Source organism: Symphalangus syndactylus, chromosome 4 (assembly GCF_028878055.3).
Source record: "Symphalangus syndactylus isolate Jambi chromosome 4, NHGRI_mSymSyn1-v2.1_pri, whole genome shotgun sequence".
In the NCBI taxonomy this organism is placed as follows: Eukaryota; Metazoa; Chordata; class Mammalia; order Primates; family Hylobatidae; genus Symphalangus; species Symphalangus syndactylus.
In genome coordinates this window covers 36,035,806-36,057,952 of record NC_072426.2, presented here as the reverse complement: position 1 = coordinate 36,057,952, position 22,147 = coordinate 36,035,806, and the positions used below count along the sequence as shown (strand labels likewise).

The 22,147-nt window shown below is 36.0% G+C and overlaps 1 protein-coding gene across 4 annotated transcripts in view; it reads left to right on the top strand.

The window, feature by feature from the left end:
• Positions 1-22,147, top strand: part of TMEM26 (transmembrane protein 26) — a 269,449-nt gene that overhangs the window by 72,203 nt on the left and 175,099 nt on the right. For 3 of the 4 annotated variants that reach the window (XR_008657071.2, XR_010120477.1, XR_010120478.1), the window contains 2 exons: positions 20,116-20,160; positions 20,624-21,184. The exons of the other annotated variant lie outside the window; for it this stretch is intronic. The gene's annotated coding sequence lies outside the window, so the exon portion shown is untranslated. Of the gene's footprint in view, positions 1-20,115; positions 20,161-20,623; positions 21,185-22,147 lie in introns of those variants that run through there. 4 annotated transcript variants of the gene reach the window in all.

Below are 22,147 nucleotides of genomic sequence, written 5' to 3'. Positions count from 1 at the left end.
TTGCAATCTAGCAGCCCACTGGGGTACCCTGTCCTTTGGCATTCACATAAAATTCACCTGAGTTCTCATTCCATATATAGAGGTAAAACTCAAGGATGGCTTGTAATGTCCCCCCAAATTCTTGGGTTGAGGGCTTAGGTTTTTCTGGCTCTGTTTTCTTCTACAGAATTAGTTTTTTTTTTCTTTTTAAATTTTAGTATCTGTCTCTGAGCTTGTTGTCACTAATTTGCCTTCCCAACACTAAATTCACTTTGGTACCTTATCCTTCAAAGGACCAATGACACAAAATGAAATTTATAAGAGATTTGTACAAAAGTTGGGTATGGGTGCGAAATTGAACCGGGTACATACAGCAGTTCACATTATGTTATTGCATGATCAATATCTTTAATGAGGACATGCAGCATTCATGGTCCAGGGACAATTTCTCAATTATTGACCATTGTTCCTTCTGTTGCTAAGGCTTCCATCCCTCCATCTTGTTAGGCTTCTTCTCTTCACTCCACTCTGGGCACCTTCCTCTCCTGAGCTATTTACTAAAACTTTACTTTTTTATTTAATACCTACAGCCACATTAGGAACTCTGTTATTAATGTTATATAAATAAATTAGCCTCACTCAAGTAATTTGGGGTTAGGAATTGCCAGTGCAGTTTGAGGCCAGAGAAATTCCTTGGTGTAATATATCAAATTCTGACAGAAGAAGCAAGAAGACTGTACCTTCATGACTCTTAAGTGAGCTGTGAGAAATCCAGCGGGTGTGTATGAGGAAGAGGGATTAGTGGGGTAAAAAGAAGTAGAGGTTATCAAAAATCCAAGAAAATTAAAAGAAAAACTTTGGAGTTTTCATAAAGTATGATTTCTGGGTTTATAAGTAGAAGGGGTTAATTAGTTGGGAAAATAATTCAAAGCATGGGAACAGATGCCAAGGCATAGACAGAAAATTATTCTTCCATTTTCTCCTTCACCTTTTCTCTTCATAGCAGAATCACATATCTCACAAATTTCTTTTTTATGACTATGCAGTCAAAGTGTATTACTTTGTTGTAAGACAATTTGTTCTTATTTGTTTGAACGAATGTTCTATTATTTATAAGGAAAGGATGGAAGAATTTCTCTTACCAAATTTTTCCTATCTTCCATTAAATTGTAATGTTCACATTAAAAGTGGAATGTCCAGTTCCTTCAAATTTATTCCCCAAATGGTGATCACAGCTGAGAGTTTATCTGTAATATTTATGATGATGATAGTAGTAATGGGAAATATTTATGGAGCTTTTATTGCATGGCAGACATCGGGGTTTCATTTAAGTCTCCCAGTAATCCTGTGCAGCAAATACTGTTATTACCTCCATTTTATGTTTGAGAAAAAGAAAACAGACTCGGAACAGTTCAATGACACACAACGTCACATCAAACAAATAAGTGGTTAAACTACATTTGTGTAGGGAAGGCTAGCATCGTGATGATTTTTTCCCTCGTATACTTCATGGTTGCTTGGATGCTTTCATGGCTGATTCTGATGCAATTTGGCATTTATATTATCAATTGGTGAGCTGGTCACTACTGAATCTTTTCTATTCCATAGATAATGATTTCATTTTGAAGAAATGAGATGGATAAAAGATAAGGGGAAAAAAAACCTGTCACTACAAGCATACAATCACAGAAATCTTAGAATTAAAAGTTTCCTTAAGGATCATTAAGAAAACATTAAGGAATCTGAGGCACAGAAGCATCAACTGACTTGGTCAAAGTCAAACAGCTAGTTACATAATCACATTTTCCTTTGTCAAAAAAGTTAAGTGTTCTAAGTAATTTATTTTAATGTTGAGAGATCTGTATAAATCCTCCTGCATTACTTAGATAAATAATTCTGCACTAAAATTGTTTTTCAGTAATTTTGTTTGGCTATTTGAGTGTGTGTTTTTCATAATCTCTAACACTGAATTTCTCATCAGTTCAGCCCTCCAGATTTTATTAGGTTTTGCGTGCTCAGGAAATAACACCATCAAAGCGGAGTTATCTCCACATACGCAGGACAATTATATTGATATATCATGCGCTGTATTTTAATTTCAAAATTATTGCCTCATTGTTTTTTCCTGGAGCCCAGTTTTATTTCTTTCTTCTTATCATTAAAGGTACAGCAACAACTAATTCACCCTTAAAAAGAAGAACAGAAAAGAAAAGATTTGCTTAAAAAAATGTAGCTAGAAAAATCTCCCACAGAGTGAATTCCCACAGTGTTATGGAGAATGTAAATTTAGCCCAGTGTGATTCAAACAATCAAGTTAGGAATTTTAATTTAATGGTGTGTTCCTTTGAATTGTTAGAAACTCACCTCATTGTGCAAGTTGTGTTTGAATTTGAGAAAATTGAACTAAAATGTGTTGAATTTGCCCCAATCAGGTTATTCTAGGAGGTCCGATTCACAGGACTAGAAAGAATGAATCAACATATCCAACAAAAGGAGGCTTGAATGATTTCACTTTAATAATAATGACTCTATTATCCCTCAAAATTTTAGAATTTAAATATTTGGTTTCTGTGGAGGCTATGTTGTCTTAGTAGTTTTAATAGGGTTGGGGAATTATCTCCTTTTCTTTTCAACATAACCCGGAGTCCCAGGTTTTTGGTATGTTGGTCAGAAACCTCAGTGCCTCACAGTTTAGAGGGCTTGTGAATCAGTTTGGCGGCAAATAAAATGCTGGAGGAGATTGAAAAAAATGTTGGAAGAAACTGCAGATAAGAAAAAAGACCAAGTATTTTTTTTGTGATATCTTAGGGAATAGTTTAACAGGGCTAATGGGTGTAGAGAATCATGGCTCATGTTTGGAATTATAATGGTAAAATTTGGTAAAATATAGCGCTTTTCTTAGAGAGTAAGAAAACATACAAAAAGCCGATCAAGAGGAAAGTAACTTGGTTATAAACCTTTTTACATGTTTACCCATAAAGAAAGAAATGTTAATAAAGTGAACTCTGACAGTAAAATGGAGTTCTTACCACTTAGAGGCTTTAAAAGTTAGGTCAGGTAGGGACCTCATAGCCACATATATGATTCAATTTCACTTCAAATACATTGAGACTAAGGCTCCAGGATGGTGTGATATGCCAAGGATCACACTGGTACTGACTGAGTTAGAAAAGGTATTTCCTTTCCCTTCATGCCATGATGTCTTCCTGCCTTCTCTCAGGAGTGCTTGTGACTCAAACAACTGTCATTGCTCCTGAGTCCCTTTCTTTGAATATAATGTTAGTGTTAGTTTATGGTGTGCATGTCTGTCCTTTCCAAGGGCCATGGTCATGTCACACATATGGTGGCATAATTATTCCAACCACAAATACTAACTGTATAGTGGCTCAGGATCTCTTCACTGCTTGGTGGTTCTGAAAGACCCAAGCTCTTTTCAGGCAGATCCAGCTCCTACATTATGGTAACTGAGTTCCTTTTGCCATGTGAGATGACATATTCACAGGTTCCTGGGATTGAGACCTAGACATCTTTGTGGACTCATGATTCTATGTACCACTCATAGTTCATCACTTTTGGTCATTTGATTGCTAACTCACCTTAACTACTTTCACACACAGATATCCATTGGGCACAATATCTTCCTTGCCTCCCAAAATAGGAGAGCTAGATGTAGTTATCCTCTTTGTCTGGAAGAGGCAATGGAGCTTCAGAAAGATTACATTAGTTGTCCATGAACATAAAAAGAGGCAGGGGAGCTGGGATTCAAACCCTGTGTGTCTGATTTGAAGTCTGGAGTTTTAACGCATTTACTGTAAAGTCCTCAGCCTTCATTCACAGTAAGGCAGTGATTTTTCAAATTTACTTTAGCAGGAAAACCTTATGTTAAATGAAGTCTTACACATGTAACCAATATGTCCCATTTCACCATGTAGGAGTTCAAAACAAGGTCATCTCTCTTTTCGTATTCAAATTACATGATGCTAAGTCCCATCATGGTGTCATGAAAATGTTTCTCTTTTCTACTTGGACCTTTCCTTCCCATAACAAGCCCAACAATGCTAAAAGTGTATATTCAGTCCATGACATGTAAGATACCACATGAAGAAAAAATCCAAAGTAGTCTAATGCATTTACCAGGAGCCAAGACCTCCACTGCTGTCGTTGCCGTTGCTGCCACGTGGTGTCACTGGTGGAGACTGTCGTCCCAAAGCCATGGCAGTTGTGTGTCCATGGAATACCACAGCAGAGACCTACCTGCACACACTACCATTTTTTGGCTGGTGGTAGACTGCAGATGTGAGAGGTGAATGGAAACTTCTTTTGCTCTGTGTTAGGCAGAGCTATGGTCATCTTCGCTCCTGCTCATATGGCTCTACCATTTAGGTAACTGCCCTTTCATAACACAATCTACAGCCATTGGTCCAAAGCATTCTCACCCACAGTGTCTGGGAAGCTAGGGCATGAGGGTTTTCCTGTCTCAGAGACAGTTCATATCCCAAACCAGCCTCCCTTATACATCAACACCCTAACCCATGAGATTAGAGGAAATCCTCTTTTGGGCCCACGGTCTGTCCCAATTAATGCATCCAAATGAGTGATATTTCTTTAGACATGCTAGAACTAGATTAGGCTGCAAGGAACAGAAAAAAATTAAATCACCAAATGAATAAGACACAGGTTAATTTCTTTCTCATATTGTGTCTTGGTGCTCCACCATGTGTTCCTTACTTTGTGAAGGTCAACTCCTAGTTCCAGGTGTTCACAAAACTTGAAAGCTATAGGCATCGCATCCAATATTTCAGCCAGAAGGAAGCAGGAAAGGGCAGGACAGAGAATGACACTTCCTTTAAGGATACTTTATATCCTACTTTCTGTAACTTAGATGGTCAGATGACCACACTTACCTGCAAGGAAGCAAGGGCAATGTGAATTGTATTCTGAGTGCCCACATGTCCTACTAAAATTGGAGGATGCTGTTCTTAAGGAAAAAAAATCACAACCAGCAGTATACATTTTAAGAGGGAGCATCCTTCCTTATTACATAGTCACCCCAGTTGATAAAACAGTTGGGAGCAGATTGCTCTGATTGAAGCAACAGTAGTTTCTGGAGTCCTGCCCACTCAGCCTTCTATACCTTTGCTCTGGTCCTTGAGATGGTGATAAGAAATATGGGACTACAGAGCTCAGCTGGAAAACCATTGTACAGAGATGACAGCCTGCAGCTCAAAGGGTTACCTGCTTCCTGCTTTTGACAAACACATTTACTTATTTTTCTTAATAAATTTAAAACTTATGGAAAAATTAAGGAATAGTATAGCAATAATAATATGCCTGCTACCCAGATTCACCCTCATCACATAAGGTACCAGTGTTGTTTAAAAAATATAAGGCATTTTGGATTCTGCTAGAATTCCTTTGAACCATCACACAGCCTCATTGTCCACTTTCTTCATGTCTATGGCCAACACTGCTCTCCCCAACTTGTATCATAATACTGGTAGGTATCCTTCTAGCTCATTTTTTTCCCAGTTAGCTAGAGTCCATACTTTATTTTTATTTCCTTTGTTCTTACCTAATGTCCTTTTCTGGTGCCAGGATTCCATACAGGGATGTCACACGATATTTAGGAGTTTAGTAGTCATGTCTCCTTTGGGTCCTCTTGTGGTGGCAGATTCTCATACTTTACTCGTTTTTGATGGCTTTCATAATTCTGGTTAGGTATTTTATAGGATGCCTCTCTACTTGGATTTGTCTGATGTTTTTGTCACGACTAGGGTTATGGAAAGGTTTGGTGGAGGAAGACCACAGAGGTAAAATGCCATTTTTATTATATCATACCAAGGGTACATTTTATCAACATGATTTATGACTGTTGATACCTTAATCACCTGGCTGAGGTAGTGTTTGCCAGATTTCTCCATTGTAAAGTTACTCTTTTATCCTCCTCTTTCCATGCTGTACTCTTTGGAAGGAAATCAGTAAGCCCAGCTCACACTGAAGCAGTAGGGAATGAAGCTCCCCCCACTTGAGGAAGGAATATCTTCTGCATCTAGGATATAGCATTTGGAATGCTTCTGCATGAGGGATTTATCGCTTCTCTCCCATTTATTTGTCCAACCATTTATTTATGTCAGTATGGATTCTTGGTTATTTATTTTATACTTTGGGTCCAATTCTACTTTATTTATTTTTGCTCAAATTGCTCCAGCTTAGAACATTGGGAGCTATTTCAGGTAGCTGCTATATCCCTTTGACACACCCCTAACCTCCCAGGGTTATTTTATTTAGTCATTGACTTTAGCAATTCTTTATTTTCTGGTACTACAAGATGCCCCCAGGCTCATTATGTCCCAGTCAGAGAATCAGCCATCTATTCAAGAAGCCCTGATTTCTTTATTAGAGGATGATATAAAATGCTTTTTTTTCTTTTATTGGAGGTTCTCTGTACACACATATACATATATACACACACATATATGTATATATATATATATACATACACATATACGTATATACATATATACATATATATGTAGAGGATTTTCATTTTAACAGGATTTAGCTGTGAGCTAACAGCAATACAGTTCTAATTGTGGCATGTTTTAGCATTAAAGAAACAGGTGATAGAATACTTAGGGGGCGGCCCTTGGGGCTACTGGCCCCTACCACCTTCACGTTGTGAAAGCAGTCAGTTATTCAAATAAGTGACTTCAAACCTTCAAACTTTCTTTGAGTCATAAACTCCTTTTGGGAAGTTGCAAAAAGGTTAACAAATCTTTTGCCCAGGAAAAGAAAAAGCATAAACAAACACACACAGAATCTGCCCAGGATTCCTAATGTTCATAGGCTCCTTGAAGTTCTGACTTAGGGCAGCTGGTGACTCCTGGACAGGGGACCATGGTGTAGCGGAAGGGCCAGGATGGCCACGTGCCTTGGTTCTTGGTTGTTGTTTTGCTCAAGCTTCATTTTCATTGTGACCTCTTTTCTGGCCAAGGAAATTGAGTCATTTAACAAATAAATTAAAAAAGTCTGATTTAACATTATAGTTTCTTCATTGGTTGATTACAAACATTTTATTTTAAGCTGCTCCTTTTATGTACAATCATGATGGAGTTGTTTTGGGTTCTTTTTTGGATTGTATGATTTAAAGAAAAAAATCAGAGGTAATTTGCATGGTTTCTTTAATTCATATCTCTTTGAATTTTGTTTGAGTCACTTCCTCTTTGCATCAATGGTTCCTATTTAAAACCGGTACAGTGAGAAGAAGGGTATATTTAGCATAAAGTTGTGCCTGTGAGAGCCGACATCAGTGTAGGATCGAAAGAGTTAACTGAATTAAATCTCAGTACATTTTTCTGAAGCTGTGTTTAACACTGATTATTTCAAGGTGGTTTTTATAATCACTTCCAAATGTTTTAATGAGGCTGTTTTTCATTTTTCACTAGACTTCTTTAAAAATTTTTTTCCTTTCCATATTGATTTTCCAGCCACTTTCCTTAATGCCACCGTTGGCAGGCCCCTCCATGCACTTTTACAGTTTGTTCCGGAAGCTCCCCTCCACCTCCTGGCCCCATCTCTGTTCCTGTCTCCTGGGTGCTGTTCATCCGAGGAGGATGCTCTTCTGGTCTGATTCCTCTTGGTTCCTCTTGCAGCCTGAGTCCTAGGCCATGTGCAGTTTTTATTTCACTCTATCCATCTTAGCTACCTCCTGTTGTCATTTTAGTTTTTAAAGATCCCTCTGGAATAGAATCTATAAGACTTTTTGATTGTATCGAATTTTTGATTATAAGCATTGGAGATCTGTTTAATCATATGTGCCTTCCTTTGATTTCAAACTTGGCCTCAGAAGCAGTTGCTTCCCTTTCCCTATCTAGGTTTCCCTGGCCTGGCACCGGGCCCCTTCTCTACTGTATTAGGTAGCAATGGTCAATTAGGCTGCCCAAAGAAGGCAGGGCTGTGACACTTGTCACATGCCACAGCTTTCAGACAGTTCTGTGTAAACACACGTTACCAGCCAGCCCAGGCTGATGTCAGAGATTAGAGTCAGAATGCGCCTGCCATTCCTTCAGACAGAGGTCCTGTTAGGTCATGATAAACAGCCACAAGATTTATGGCTTCCCAAAGAGGAAAACCAATTCCCCAGACTATCTCTGAGAGTGATATCTGTATGCTGGACACTCTTCTCCTTGCAAACATCATGACGCAGAAACGAGGTCACTCATCAAATGTGTTGTATCTTGATGCAAGAGTGTTGGGTGTTTTCTAAAAGGTGATGATAATAAATGGTCCTGTTTTCCCTATTTTCTTTTCCTTACTCTTCTATTTGAATCCAGGGCCTATTCTCAATTTAGTTAAAATCTTTATAAATATAGCTTCCCACCCCTCCAAACTAAATTACTTACATAAGCTTATTGAGAGATGCTGCATTTTTCTTTTGAAATCAAAGTAGTATATTTGTTTTTAATGGAGAAAGAAGGTGTGTCTCAGGTTGATGTCATGGTCTCTGTCAAGGTTATCAGAATTAAAAGCATTAATATAGTGTCCTTTATGTATGTGCTTGGGTGGTTAAGCTTACTAATTGACTATTCCCCCCAAAATGAGAAACTATTTATACATTAATGATATTAAAGTAGTTTTACCACTCAGTGGGGGAGAAGGCAATTAGGTACTTTGTTTTTTTTTAAAAAAAGCTTTTTAAAATTTGAATTGTGGTACAAAGTTAATGTTAATTTTCAAACCAAATTGCTATTTTTCAATGTAGTGGTAATACTAAAATAACAATAAATTATGGACAAACAATAAGAATCCACATTTTCCTAGGAACATTCAGATGGAACAATATGAATTGTCAAATCACTTGGATAAATACCGTCCCCAAAACCCGAATGTTTTCTTTTCACATATCTAAACATGTATTTGGAAATGTCAATTTAGGGTTGATATTTTTCTTCTTTCAAGCAGATATTTGGCACCCTGTGAACAGGACAACGTGTGTGGCTAAAAATTATGTGTTAAATGCATTGAAGGTTGAAGGACAAAGGCCCATTTGAAAAGAAAATCACGGTATCAGGGTCTCTGTACCATGAACTGGGTTCCCAGACAATATCCTTTCATGATTTCTTCATGAACGCCCACAGAAGTGATTGATCTGACTCTAGTCCTAGTCGGCTTGAGCTATCCAAACTCAAGAAAAAAGTGTTACTTGAATCTGGGGTCTTTTATTAATAAGACTAATTGGCATAAAATTTAATAATTGAGAAAGGATACGAAAAAGTAAGATAAAATAGGGGTTCTAATGAAAAACAGATACCCATCCCCAAGGAAATAAATGTGAGTGCAGATGTAATGTTAATACAAAGAAAAGGGGAAAATGTGTAGTTGCTGTGCATAGTGGCGAGCTCCCTCCTAGGGCTACATCCTGGCTTCCAATTCTGTTCCCCCTATTATCTCCAACTCAAAGATTCTGCTTTTGGAGCTGAAATTCTCCATGCTTTGCTCTACCCTAAGGGAATGCATTCAGTTTTTCTGGAAGTTTTTATTTTGTGAAAGCTAAATCTCTTTGCTTTTATCTCAGCAATGATGTATTTCAACAAACGCAGGGCTGGCAGTCCCAGCAACAATTAGTCCAGCCTCTGCCTGGTCCCGCAAGGGGATGGGAAGCACCAGCTCACTCCCACTGGCATCCATATCCTCATTAATGTTTTTTCTTTTCTTACATGCTTTTCTTTTTTGGTTCTCTAACTGTGACCAATCATAGGGTCAGCTTGAGTTCTGCTTGTTTCATAAAGTCTTTCTTAGGGATTTTGTTCTCCTTGTTCTCTCTTTCCTTGGATGCTGAATGACACTGGCTCCTGATTGAGCCCTTGGTTATATACTGTCTTCTACTTCTTTCTCTCTCTCTCTCACCTCACATATGTTAGCTTCAGTCTTATCAGCTAGACTATAGGCAGCTTGAGAGACAAGAGACTCATCTTCCAGGAGGTCTCTTCATAACCGCACTCATGATGAGGGGCATGTAATTTTTACTGTTTGCCACATCTCCGCTGTGGGTTTGATGGACTTGGGTAAAAAGGAGGGTCCCTTTTCTTGAGAGGAAGGAGGCCCTGAAGAATATATTGGAAAATATTCTCGAATTATGCTGTTAATGGATTATAAGAGATGACTGGGGTTTAGAAAGGTATCACAAGTTATTAACTGTCCACTGTTGTGAATAACTATCAAATTCCTGAGATCGATTATTTTGGGCAAAATTAGCCTAACATTATTGTTTCAGCAAAGTATCTGACAATGTTATCTTTTTGTAATCTTTTGGGACACGCAAATTGAGTTTGCTCGGTGCTTTACAGATTGTTTTTCCATATGCTAAAATCAGTTATACTTGCATTTTTAAAATGTGGCTTAAAAAATTCATAATGCTATTTTCCCAACTGGCACATATCCCTTATGGGACTAAACCACATTTCTGGGGTAAGGTGGATGAGATGTTTTAGGGAGATGCACCAATGGACATTCTTAAATAAAAACATTTATTTTATAGATGCAGGCAAGGGGTACATGTGCAGGTTTGTTACATAGATACATTGCATAGTGGTGGAGTTTAGGCTTCTAGTGTACCCTTCACCTGAATAATGAACATCATATCCAATGGTTAAGTTTTAAACTGACATCCCTCCACTCACCTTTCCCCCTTTTGGAGACCCTCAGTCTCTGTTATTTCTCTCTGTATGTCCATGTGTGCTCATTGTTTAGCTCCCAACTTACAAATGAGAACATGTGATATTTAGCTTTCTGTTCCTGAGTTATTTCACTTAGGATAATGGCCTCCAGCTCCATTCATGCTGCTGCAGAAAACATGATTTCATTCTCTTTTATGGCTGTGCAATATTCCATTTTATATATATATATGTGTATATATATATATATATATATATATATATCACATTTTCTTTATCCAATCATCCATTGATGGATACTTAGGTTGATTCCATGATTTCACTATTGCAAATAGTGATGCAATAAAAAATGCATGCAGATGCCTTTTGATATAATTTCTTGTCCTTTGGGTAGATACTCAGTAGTGGGGTTGCTGCGTCAAGTGGTAGTTCTAGTTTTAGCTTTCTGAGAAATCTCCACACTGCTTTCCATAGAAGTTTTACTAATTTATATTCCCACCAACAGTGAGTAAGTGTTCCAGTTTCTCTGCATCCACAACATCTGTTGTTTTTTGTCTTTTTAATGATAGCAATTTTGACTAGTATAGGATGGTATCTCATTGTGATTCCAATTTGCATTTCCCTGATGATTAGTAATGTTGAGCATTATTTCATATGTTTGTTGCCACTTGTATATCTTTTTTCGAAAAATGTCTGTCACTTTTAAATGGGGTTAGTTGGGTTTTTTCTTGTTGAGTTGTTTGAGTTCATTGTAGATTCTGGATATTAGTCTTTTGTTGGATGCATAGTTTGCAAATATTTTCTCCCATTTTTAGGTTGTCTGTTTACTCTGTTGATTATTTCTTTTGCTGTGTGAAAGCTTTTTTTTTTTAAGTACCGTCTATTTTTGTTTTTGTTGCATTTGTTTTTAGATCTTAGTCATAAATTCATTGCCTAGGCCAATGTCCCGAAGAATTCTCCCTAGTTTTTCTTCTAGGATTTTTATAGTTTCAGGTTTTACATTTAAGTCTCTAATCCATATTGAGTTAATTTTTGTATATAGTAAAGGATAGGGTCCAGTTTCATTCCTCTGCATGTGGCTATCCAATTTTCCCAGCACCGTGTGTTGAAAGGGTATCTTTTCCCCAATATATATATTTGTCAACATTGTTGAAGATCAGTTTATGCTAGCTATGTGGCTTTATTTATTTGTTCTCTATTCTGTTCTATTGATCTATGTGTCTATGTGTCTTTTTTTTTTTTTTTTGACTAATACCATGCTCTTTTGATTACTATAGCCTTGTAGTATAATTTGAAGTTAGGTAACATGGTGCCTCCAGCCTTGTTCTTTCTGCCTGGGATTGCTTTGGCCATTCTGGCTCTTTTTCAGTTCCATATTAATTTTAGAATAGGTTTTTTCCTAATTCTGTGAAAAAAGACCTTGGTAATTTGATAGGAATTGCATTGAATGTGTATATTGCTTTAGGCAGTATGGTCATTTTAACAAGATTAATTCTTCCAATCCATGAGCTTGGAATATTTTTGCATTTGCTTGTGTTGTCTATGATATCTTTCATTAGTGTTTTGTAGTTCTCCTTGGAGAGAGCTTTCACATCCTTGGTTAGATGTTTTCCTAGGTAATGTGTGTGTGTGTGTGTAGTGTAAATGGGATTCAATTCTTGATTTGGTTCCCAGCTTGAATGTTATTAGTGTATAGAAATGCTGCTAATTTTCATACATTGATTTTATTACCCGAAAATTCACTGAAGTCATTTATCAAGTCTGTGAGTCTTTTGGAGGAGTCTTTAGGGTTTTCTAGGTATAAGATCATGTTATCAGGGAAAACAGAGATAATTTGACTTTCTCTTTTCTAATTTCTATGCCTTTTATTGTTTTTTTTTTTTTTTTTTTTTTTTTTTTTTTTTTTTTTTTTTTTGCTTGATTGCTCTGGCTAGGGCTTCCGACATTTTAGATTTTAATAATATTTTAGTATGAACTAGGAAAGACTTAGAAGACAAATAAAACCTTAATTTCACTGGCTTTATTTCTTTGGATAAAACGTGTAAGACATTGTGAATCAGATTAAAGAAAACTATCAAATATTTAAGTATTTGCTTACTCTTTTAGGTGGACAAACAGATACAGCCAAAATTGTGAATTTAGTAAAAGGGAGCAACTTAGAGGAAACACAGCTCAAACCAAGACTAGATCATTCAAGAAGAGGGGAAAGAATAGCTGTTTATTAGCACCCATCCAATGAGAGAGACATATGCGCCTAACATGGTGCTGACTCCATTGCCATTGGTGCATTCTCCCAAGGGCCCTCTGCATGCTGTACCCATAATGCTTACTATACATATACATATACATATACATATACATATACATATACATATACATATACATATTAGTACTCACTATAAGTTGAACACAGCCTGAAGCCATTGATGACCAGGCTATATGTCTGGCAGCATGATTAGAAGAAAGAGTGAATATTTTTCTAAGCTCCATACCTTGGTGTTACCACATGCTCGTGTGTCCTATAAAGTATGTCACAAAAAAATCTGCTGATGAGAAATATTTATTGTACCAAAGTAGATAGGACTTCTCTTTTGTTATAAGCTAAAGCAGATCCTTTTACATCTCTGTAAATATCATTGCTTTCACTCATGTGTCATACTTTTTCTTGAGTGGAAGAGGAAATATGGGGAGATACAGGAGAGAGCTGGAACTATCTCTATCTCTGGGTCAATCTTAAAAATTGTGTCATATTTGGGGCCACCATCCATTCTATGTGGCTGTCATTCTAGAGCATCTTATCATAAACCCTACTTCTTCCTCAGCTGTGTCTGAACACATAATTTATTTCTATGCTTTAAACAAAAATGTACTTTTACAATTTGACAGGATCTAAGTGACTTTAGCTTTTTTACCCACGGTCATAAAAATTGGCAAATTAAAGGAATAACTCTTGCTCTTTCTAAGTATCACTTTGAATGGCTGAGAATGAAAGAAGCTGATAAAGGGCAAGTCACACCAGGCAAGTGACTTGGCCAGCATTTACGCTAGCCTTTCCATGTTACAGAACTCAGCGACTATTTTACCAGAACCCAGAGGTTCATTATAGACTTCATTGTTTCCTGGAACTGAGAAATCTCCTTTCAGAAGAGCTGTACGAAGAATTTAGAGCTGCCATTCTTCTGCTTTGATGAAGCTACTGGTAGAAATAGGAATTAGTACTTAGTGGGGATTCTAAACTGTCAGCTTCCCCAGGCAGGTGCTATATCTTATTCATGTAGGGATTTTTGGTGTGTAATGCACTGTCTGGCCTATGAAAATACTCAGTGGATGTTTGATGGATGTATATGAGGCAAACACAGTGTTATAGAAGAAGCCTGGGGCAGAGAAACAGCTGAACTGCTTTCTACCACCCACGCTGCCACCAGCTAGCATTTGACATTGGAGAAATTACTCCCTTCTCTGGAAATCTACTTTAGATTTATCCTATATCTCCAGAATGAGGGCGCTTAGAATATATAATTTCTAAGGTATAAAAATGTGCTTATATTTCAGATTATGTCCATTGATAGATCATGCCTATATGCAATAAAAAAAATTAACAATAACCTCAACTATTTCCTTATGTTGAGTACTTACCATGTGCCAGGTACTTTACTAAGGTCTTACATATATTATTTAATTTGATTATCCTATCAAACATGTGGGAGTAAACTTTGCAATTTCCATCTCACAAGTAAGAGAACCTTGAACTGAGCACTGTTACTTTCTGAAGACATCAAAGCTAGTAAGTGGTGGACACTGGATGGGAGTCCAGGACTGCGTGACTTGTCAGTGTTGGCCCTAAACCAATTTACTGCCTCCCAAACTATAAGTAGTCAATGTTACCAGAGACTAATTTTATGTTTATAGCTGGCCATGCCACTAATTGAAAAAAAAATGGTGAAAAAGAAGGAGGAAGAGATATGAGGGGCAGAAGATATGACTATCTAGTTTATTATTTATTTATTAATTAGATTTAAACATACTTTATTACTGAAAAAGTAATCTCTAAGGATAAGAAATTTAAAACCCTGTGATATGATTGTTTAAACTTTGTTTCTTTTCACTGACTTCAGTAGATCATAATTATTTTCCATAACTCTGATACTAAAGTGAGTATTTAATCAATGTGTTAGTAACTTTTTAAGTAAAGCAAAACATTGGTATAGGCTGAAACAAGAATTCTTATCATTCCCATTCACTGTGAACTCTCCATTAAGCACAATTGGATAATAATGTAGTGTGACCATGGCTGTTCTCCGTCTCCCTTTGCCTCCATTTCAAGACAGTAGTTCTCATAATCTCAAATGTATTCATTTGAAATCACGAATGCTACAGAATCACTAAAACCAATGCTTTCAAAGTTTACAGATCATTAATTGAATTTAAATTGATTTAGTAATTCAAATATTGCAATTATCCTCTACTGAACTCTTCAGTGGGGAATTTGAAAATACTGAAACTAAAGTGATGGTTTAGAACTGGAATCTAATATGGATAGCCTCCTTGTTTTCCTTTCCTCCCTTTATCGCTCCCTATCTTTCTCCTTTCTTCCCTTTCTCCTTCCCTTCCTCCTTTCCTTTCTTCCTTCTTTCCTCCTTTTTTTCTTTCTATCTTTCAGCTGAGCTAGACTCAGTATTACTTCTGCCCGTAGACTGCTTGGATTAAAACATTTGAAGAAATTAAAACAATATTTCTGGCTACTGTTCTATCTTGATACAGAAGACTTTGTATAATAACAAACATTTCTTCTGATGACAAATATCCTGCATTAAATGTTTATTAAACAAGTTTTAAGTCTTAATTTATGCATACAAAGTTGAGATGATACAAAGGAAAACCAAAGGAATTTGGTTATGAAGACACATTTCAACTTGCAAAACCTCCTAGGAACTGGCCAATAATGCTTGTGTTAAAGGCTATTTTATTTACTATTATATTACCTAAGTGAATTTAATGCATCAGTAATTTAGATACCTGGATGCCTCTAAGACAATGGATTTGGGGAGTTCTCATTACATGTAAAAGCATCCTGCAGTGTTCTTTGCTTAGGGAATCCAACCTGTGTCTATAAACCTTTGCACGGTTTTCTTTGTTCACTGCAGGGGGTTCTAGCAAGTAAGCAGATAGAGAGGTTTTAAAGTAAAAAGAAAGAAGAACCCATTCTGTCATAATGGCAATTCTACAATAACTCTGAGGAACAATGTTAGTGATCAACACTGCAGTAGAGATGACGATTCGGGTTGTGTGTGTATGTGGGGTGTGTATGTGTGTGTATGGAAGATTTACATTTGCAAGGCTATTTAATGACTGTGCAGGGTGAGTTTCAAAAATAAAAATATTGCGATTGATGCAGTGTAAAGTTATGCTTCCCTCTACCCTCACGATGCATCTCTTTACCCTCACTGGCCTGGGACAGCCTACAAATGCAGACTTTCTGATGTAGAATGAGGCATCAGTAGGGCTCATGGCTTCAGAGGTTCTCCAGGGATGGTCAGGAAGTTCCTACCCACAGCCCTCTACTTCACTGATTTTTCTTTGTTTTTGTGCTTTTTAAAACTTAAAATAGTAGAACATTTTTTATTTCTTCAGTTTTATTCAGAAACCCAACATAAAAGAAAGAAAAATTAGAGTAGCTGCTTCTAAAGTGCTAGTAAGAGCCTCAGAGCTCTGACCACCGAACTGTCTCCTGTCCAAGGCTCTCTCTAAAACCAGCTCTTCTATGAATCATTCTAATGTAAGATAAGTGTTCTAGTGATTCATTCATTTGGATTGAGACTGTGAACCCCTGAGCTGCAATGTAAACACCTGGAAAGGTTTTCACACTCTGCCATTTCTTATTTAGCTGTTCCTACTTTCATTCTCTTCTGTTAGCTAGTCATGAGCAGAGCCCTAAGTGGCTGAGGCAGAAGATAGTGAGCTCTAATTTGGGGGAAAATTAAGGAAAAAATAAAACACTGGGCTATGCCAGAAAGAATATAAAAAGGCTAACTCAATTAGAAGGACTGAGCATTTGGGAACAGTCTTAGAGCACTGGTTTTCTGGTAGAAGGAAATACATAGGCCAAAGGGAGGGAAATATTGTGGAAAGAGAGAAAGTAGGTGATGAGGTAAGACCAGTACCTGCTTTTATGTTAGGCAGTCCCTAGGCTCACCAATCTGGTACTGTGTTTGATTCTTTTGGTGAGAGGCCTCATTAACATTTAAGACCCTTTAAGAGCTTATTTTGCCCAGGCAATTGCCTGTGAGACCAACAGAGTACTCCAGAAAGGAAGAAAAATTGGCCAGAACTTTCCAATGTAGATCCCAGATGTAGATCTTGGCTTTCAGAACACCTTAGGTTTGGAAGTCCATTTGGGAATATTCTGGAGCCCAACTACATGATGACTAGTATCTGAATCCCTGCTTGGCTTAGCTGTCTATCCCAAGGATGACTCAGAAACAAGGAAGGGCAGGAACGCCTCTTTCTTAAATTTACCCCAATCTCTGCTGGACCCTCTAATTATTTCCTTTCCTCTTCTTATGAGTTGGGTGAAAGTTCTGAAAAGTTATTCCCATTTTCCAAAGGTGATGATGCAGAGGGATGGTATATATATATATATATATATATATATATATATATATATATATATCAATTCAGGTAAGCCACTCTGCATAAGTGTCTTATGGTTGACTTAATTAGGATTTATGCATAAGTGAAAAAATAGCAAAAATAGATTATACTTTCCTCAATCAACTTGTTCTCATTCTACACATTTATGAGGAATAAATCAGTAATATCTAGGTGCATTCATTTCCATGAATGTATTTAATGCAAATGCTTCTGCATGTTATATTTTCAAGGCAGTGTTTGTATGTAATTTTTACCTATAGTTTGTGTTTTGGGGGTTTAGTTTAAGATACAAAGATACCTTCCAATATTATGTATAAACTTTTTCTTTAAGCTTTTTTTTCTGCTTCATTCTTTCTATTATATCCTTTGGGACTTCAAATATACATCTATGAGACCATTTGCTATCATCCTACAGGTTCTGAAAGCCCTGTTCCCTTTTCCCTCTATTTTTTTTCTCGTCTTCAGATTGATTGAATAATTTCTACTTACCTGTCTTCTCTTTTCTCTGTAATTTGCATTCTGATGTTAAGCTAGGTGGTGAAATTTTTATTTCAGATACTGTATTTTTAGTTCTAGAATTTCGATCAATTTATTTCTATAGGTTTTGTTTCTTTGTCTTTTCATTCACCATGAACATATTTTCCTTTACATAATTGAACGTATCTATAATAAATAACTTAAAATGCTCTAGTTATTCAACATATGAGTCATTAGAGGTTCGGTCTCCACTGATTATCTTTTCAATTGAGAATGGCCAGCATTATGTTGTTACTTCGTATTTTAAGTAATTTTGAATTGTACCCTGGACATTGAGAAAGGTATGTTATAGAAGTTAATTTTTTTTATTTTTTGAAATTGAGTCTCACTCTATTTCCCAGGCTAAAATGGAATGACATAATCTCAGCTGACTGCAACCTCTGCCTCACAAGCTCAAGTGATCCTCCTACCACAGCCTCCTGAGTAGCTGGGACTACAGGTGTGTGCCACCACACCTGTCTAATTTTTGTATTTTTTTTTCGAAATGAGATTTCATCATGTTGCCCAGGCAGGTCTCAAACTCCTGGGCTCAAGCAATCAGCCCACCTGGGCCTCCCAAAGTGCAGGGTTACAGTCATGAGCCACTGCACCTGGCCAGAGTTCTTTTATCATTAATTAGGCTACTAAGTCTACTTCATGTATATGTTCAAATATCAGCTACAGATTTGTGTAGAGTATCAGTGTACCAAAAACTTGAGGTTTCCTTTCTTCAGAGTTTGAGTTTCTGAAATTTTCCCTCTCATTTTCCTACTCTGGTCGTTGCATTGAACCTTGTCCTCTGGTTTTTCTAGCAAGATAATCTGTGTATTTTATGTCAAAGTTTTAACCAACTCACATAGTCCTCACTGTGGTTTGCTCTCATACTTACAAAAATTAATTTAAAAATTAAAAAAAGCTCACTGCATGCTATTTCCTTTTCCTCTCTGGCGTTTTCTTGCTTATTCATTCTCTATGCCTTCAAGTCATTTTCTTTTTTCCTCAGATCTTATAGTTTTTTTCCCCCAGATCTTATAGTTGTTTTAATTTTGTAGTTTTACCTTTCGCATTTGTATGTTTAATCCATCCCACATCTCTCCATGTTCATGATGTTAAGTGGAAGATCAGTTTTATTTTATTTTTCCATATAGTGAGCAAGTTTCCTTCCGCAAGATCTACTAAACATGTGTCTCTTTCTCCACTGAGTTGTAGCGCAACTTTTATATATAAAAGTGATCTGTCTCTGGGCTAATTATTCTGTTACATTTGTCTATTCCTGTGCAAGCAAAAAAATTTTATTATAATGTGTTTGTAGTATGTCAGTAGCTGGTAATGTAAGTCCACTCCTTTGCTTTTCATTTTCATATTTTATTTAGCTATTTGTTTATATTTGTTTCTCCATATTAATTGTAAAATAAATTTATTATCTTCTTCAAAAAATTCAGGGAACATGAATATTTTTATATTAGTAAGTCATTACAACCAAGAGTAAGGAATGTCTCCCCACATATTAAAATATTTTTTATGTTCTTTTATGATTTAAAAATATTATCCTTAAAAGTCTTTTGTATTCTCTTTTAAGTCCTGGATTATTTATGGTACCTTTGGTACTATTATGAATAGCCTTTTTCATGTATTATATTTTCTATTATGTTATTGCTCATATAAAGTAATGTTACTGATTGTTTAGTTTACTTTTATTAGGGGTATAAATTACATACAGTAAATTGCATAAAACTGAAGAGTAAAGCTTAATGAATTTTTATTTTTGTATGCAGCCATATAAATATTGCTCAAACCAACATGTAGTAGCTTTCAAGAATTCCAAAGGCTCCTTCATGTCTTCTACCATTTATATGAATTTGTGTAACTAGAACCATATATTATGTACTTTTTGTGTCTGCATTCTTTTGTTCAACACATTTTGTTTGTGAGATTTATTTATGATGGTTTATTCTTTTTTTCATTCTTGAGTAGTATTTCAGTGTGTGAATACACCACATTTCGTTTTCCCATTCTCCTATTGATAAACATTTGGATTGTTTGATTTAAGGTCATTGACAAGTTGCTATGAATATTCTTAGACTTATTTCGTGCTGGACATTAGTAGTCATGACACATGCTTTAGATTTTCATTAACTGATTTTTAAAATCTCATTAACCTTATTGAATTATCTTATTAGTTTAAAATTTGTTGAATCTGTTAACTGTATAGATGACCATATAGTTTGAAAACATTTAGAGTTTTAACCCTTTCCCTCCAATCCTTACAGTTGTATTTATTTTTCTTTCCTTAAAGAATTCACCAGGTTCTCTAAGAGTTTGTTAGAAAACAGTGGTAAAAGTGAGTATCTGTGTGGTTGCCCCAATATGTAAGGAATAATATCTAAAATTCTTTTCATAATAATGTATTTCTCTATTAAGTATTAAATTTCTATATGTTTTTGGTATATAACCCTTGCCAAATAAAGTTGTTGACTGCTCTTTGTTTGCCAACAGCATTTTTGTTTAAATTTCAAATGGGTATTAAAGTTCCCAAATTGTTTTTCTGAAACTTTTAAGATAATATGATTTCTCCTTTTTGTTTGGAGAAATATATTGATACATTTTCTAATAAAAATTGATACTTGCTTTCCTGGGATCATGATTTCTTTGAGTACAATGTTTAATTTATATAACTAATATTTTATGGAGGATATTTGCAACTATGTTTTATGTAGCATGCACCTAAAATTTCCTTCTCTTCTTTTCTCTCCCCTTTGCTTCTCTTTTCTCTTCTTTTTTCCTTTTCCTGTTTTGGAGTCAAGGTTATACTAGCCAGGGAGCCAGCGAAGTTGGTAGCATGGCTCAAAGCCTCAGAACCAGGGAAACTGATGGTGTAACTCTCAGTTGGCAGTTGAAGGCTTGAGGATCCAGGGTGCTCCTGGTGATAGTCCCAGTATCTGAAGGCCAAAGAATTTGGGGTTCTGATGTCCAAGGGCAAAGGAAGAAGGGTGTTGCACCTCCAGAAGAGAAAGAAAAAGATTTGTCCTTCTTCTGCCCTTTTGTTCTATCCAGTCCCTCATCCAATTAAATAGCGTCTGCCACATTGGTTGAAAGTGGATCTTCCTTATTCAGTCCATTGGTTCCAGCACCAATCTCTTCTGGAAATACCCTCACAGACACACCCAGAATTCCAGTATGAGTCTGTCCCCATCATCATTGTTTTGTTATTTTTATTTTTGTGGTTCAGCTCTATTGCTTACCCTTCAACTAACTGAAATAAATGCTTACCTCATTTGTTCTCAACTTTTCCTGCTTTCTGATATATGCATTTAAAGATATATTTTCCCCTCTAAGTACTGTATTAGCTGCATCCCACAAATGCTGACATGAACTATTTAATTTGGGGTACCCAGCTACCTGGGTATCCCTCAATCCCGTCAAGTTGACACATAAAATTAACCATCACAACAAGATTGCTGGAAGCTTAGTAGAAGGCATCTCTTTAACTATGAAGGTCCAGGGCATTTTAGAAAGAGAGATCTTTGATTACAATTTCAATTTATTTGGTGCATGATTGTCTCTTTGTTTCCTATTTTTTCTTGCACCAATTTTTCATTTTAGGGTGTCTGAAAATTTATCAGTTTTATATAGATTTTCAAATGTATGCATGTGTTTTAAAAATAATATTTTAAAAATTTTCACTTTTTACACTTTGTACTTTTTGGTAACTCTCACTTTCTCTTTCACTTTATCTGTTTGTTCTTCATTGAGATATGAGTCTGTCCTCATCATTATTATTTTATTATTTGTATTTTTCTGGTTGAGCTCTATTGCTTACCCTTCAACTTACCGAAATAAATGCTTAGCTCATTTGTTTTCAACTTTTCTTGATTTCTGATATATGCATTTAAAGTATATTTTCCCCTCTAAGTACTGTATTAGCTTCATCCCACAAATGCTGACATGAACTATTTAATTTTTACTTTACAATATTCCTTGTGATTTCTAATTAACTAGTTATGAATTAATATTTTATTTTCTAAAATTTGATTTTTAGCAATTTTTAATTAATATTTCCTAATTTTATTGAATTAAGATCAGAGAAAATAGTCTGTAAGATATTGATTCTTTACAATTTATTTAGGCTTACTTTGTGGGAGAAATGTAAATGTGAGTGTTCCATATGCCCTCATATATAATAGTTTCTTTCTCAAGTATAGATTTTTTCTGTATAACTAATAACTCAAGCATGTAAATTATATTATTCAATCAAAGAGGTCAAAAGAAATATCAAGAGATTTGTGTCTTTATTATTATCTGCTTCATCTATTAAGTTCTAAAAGAGG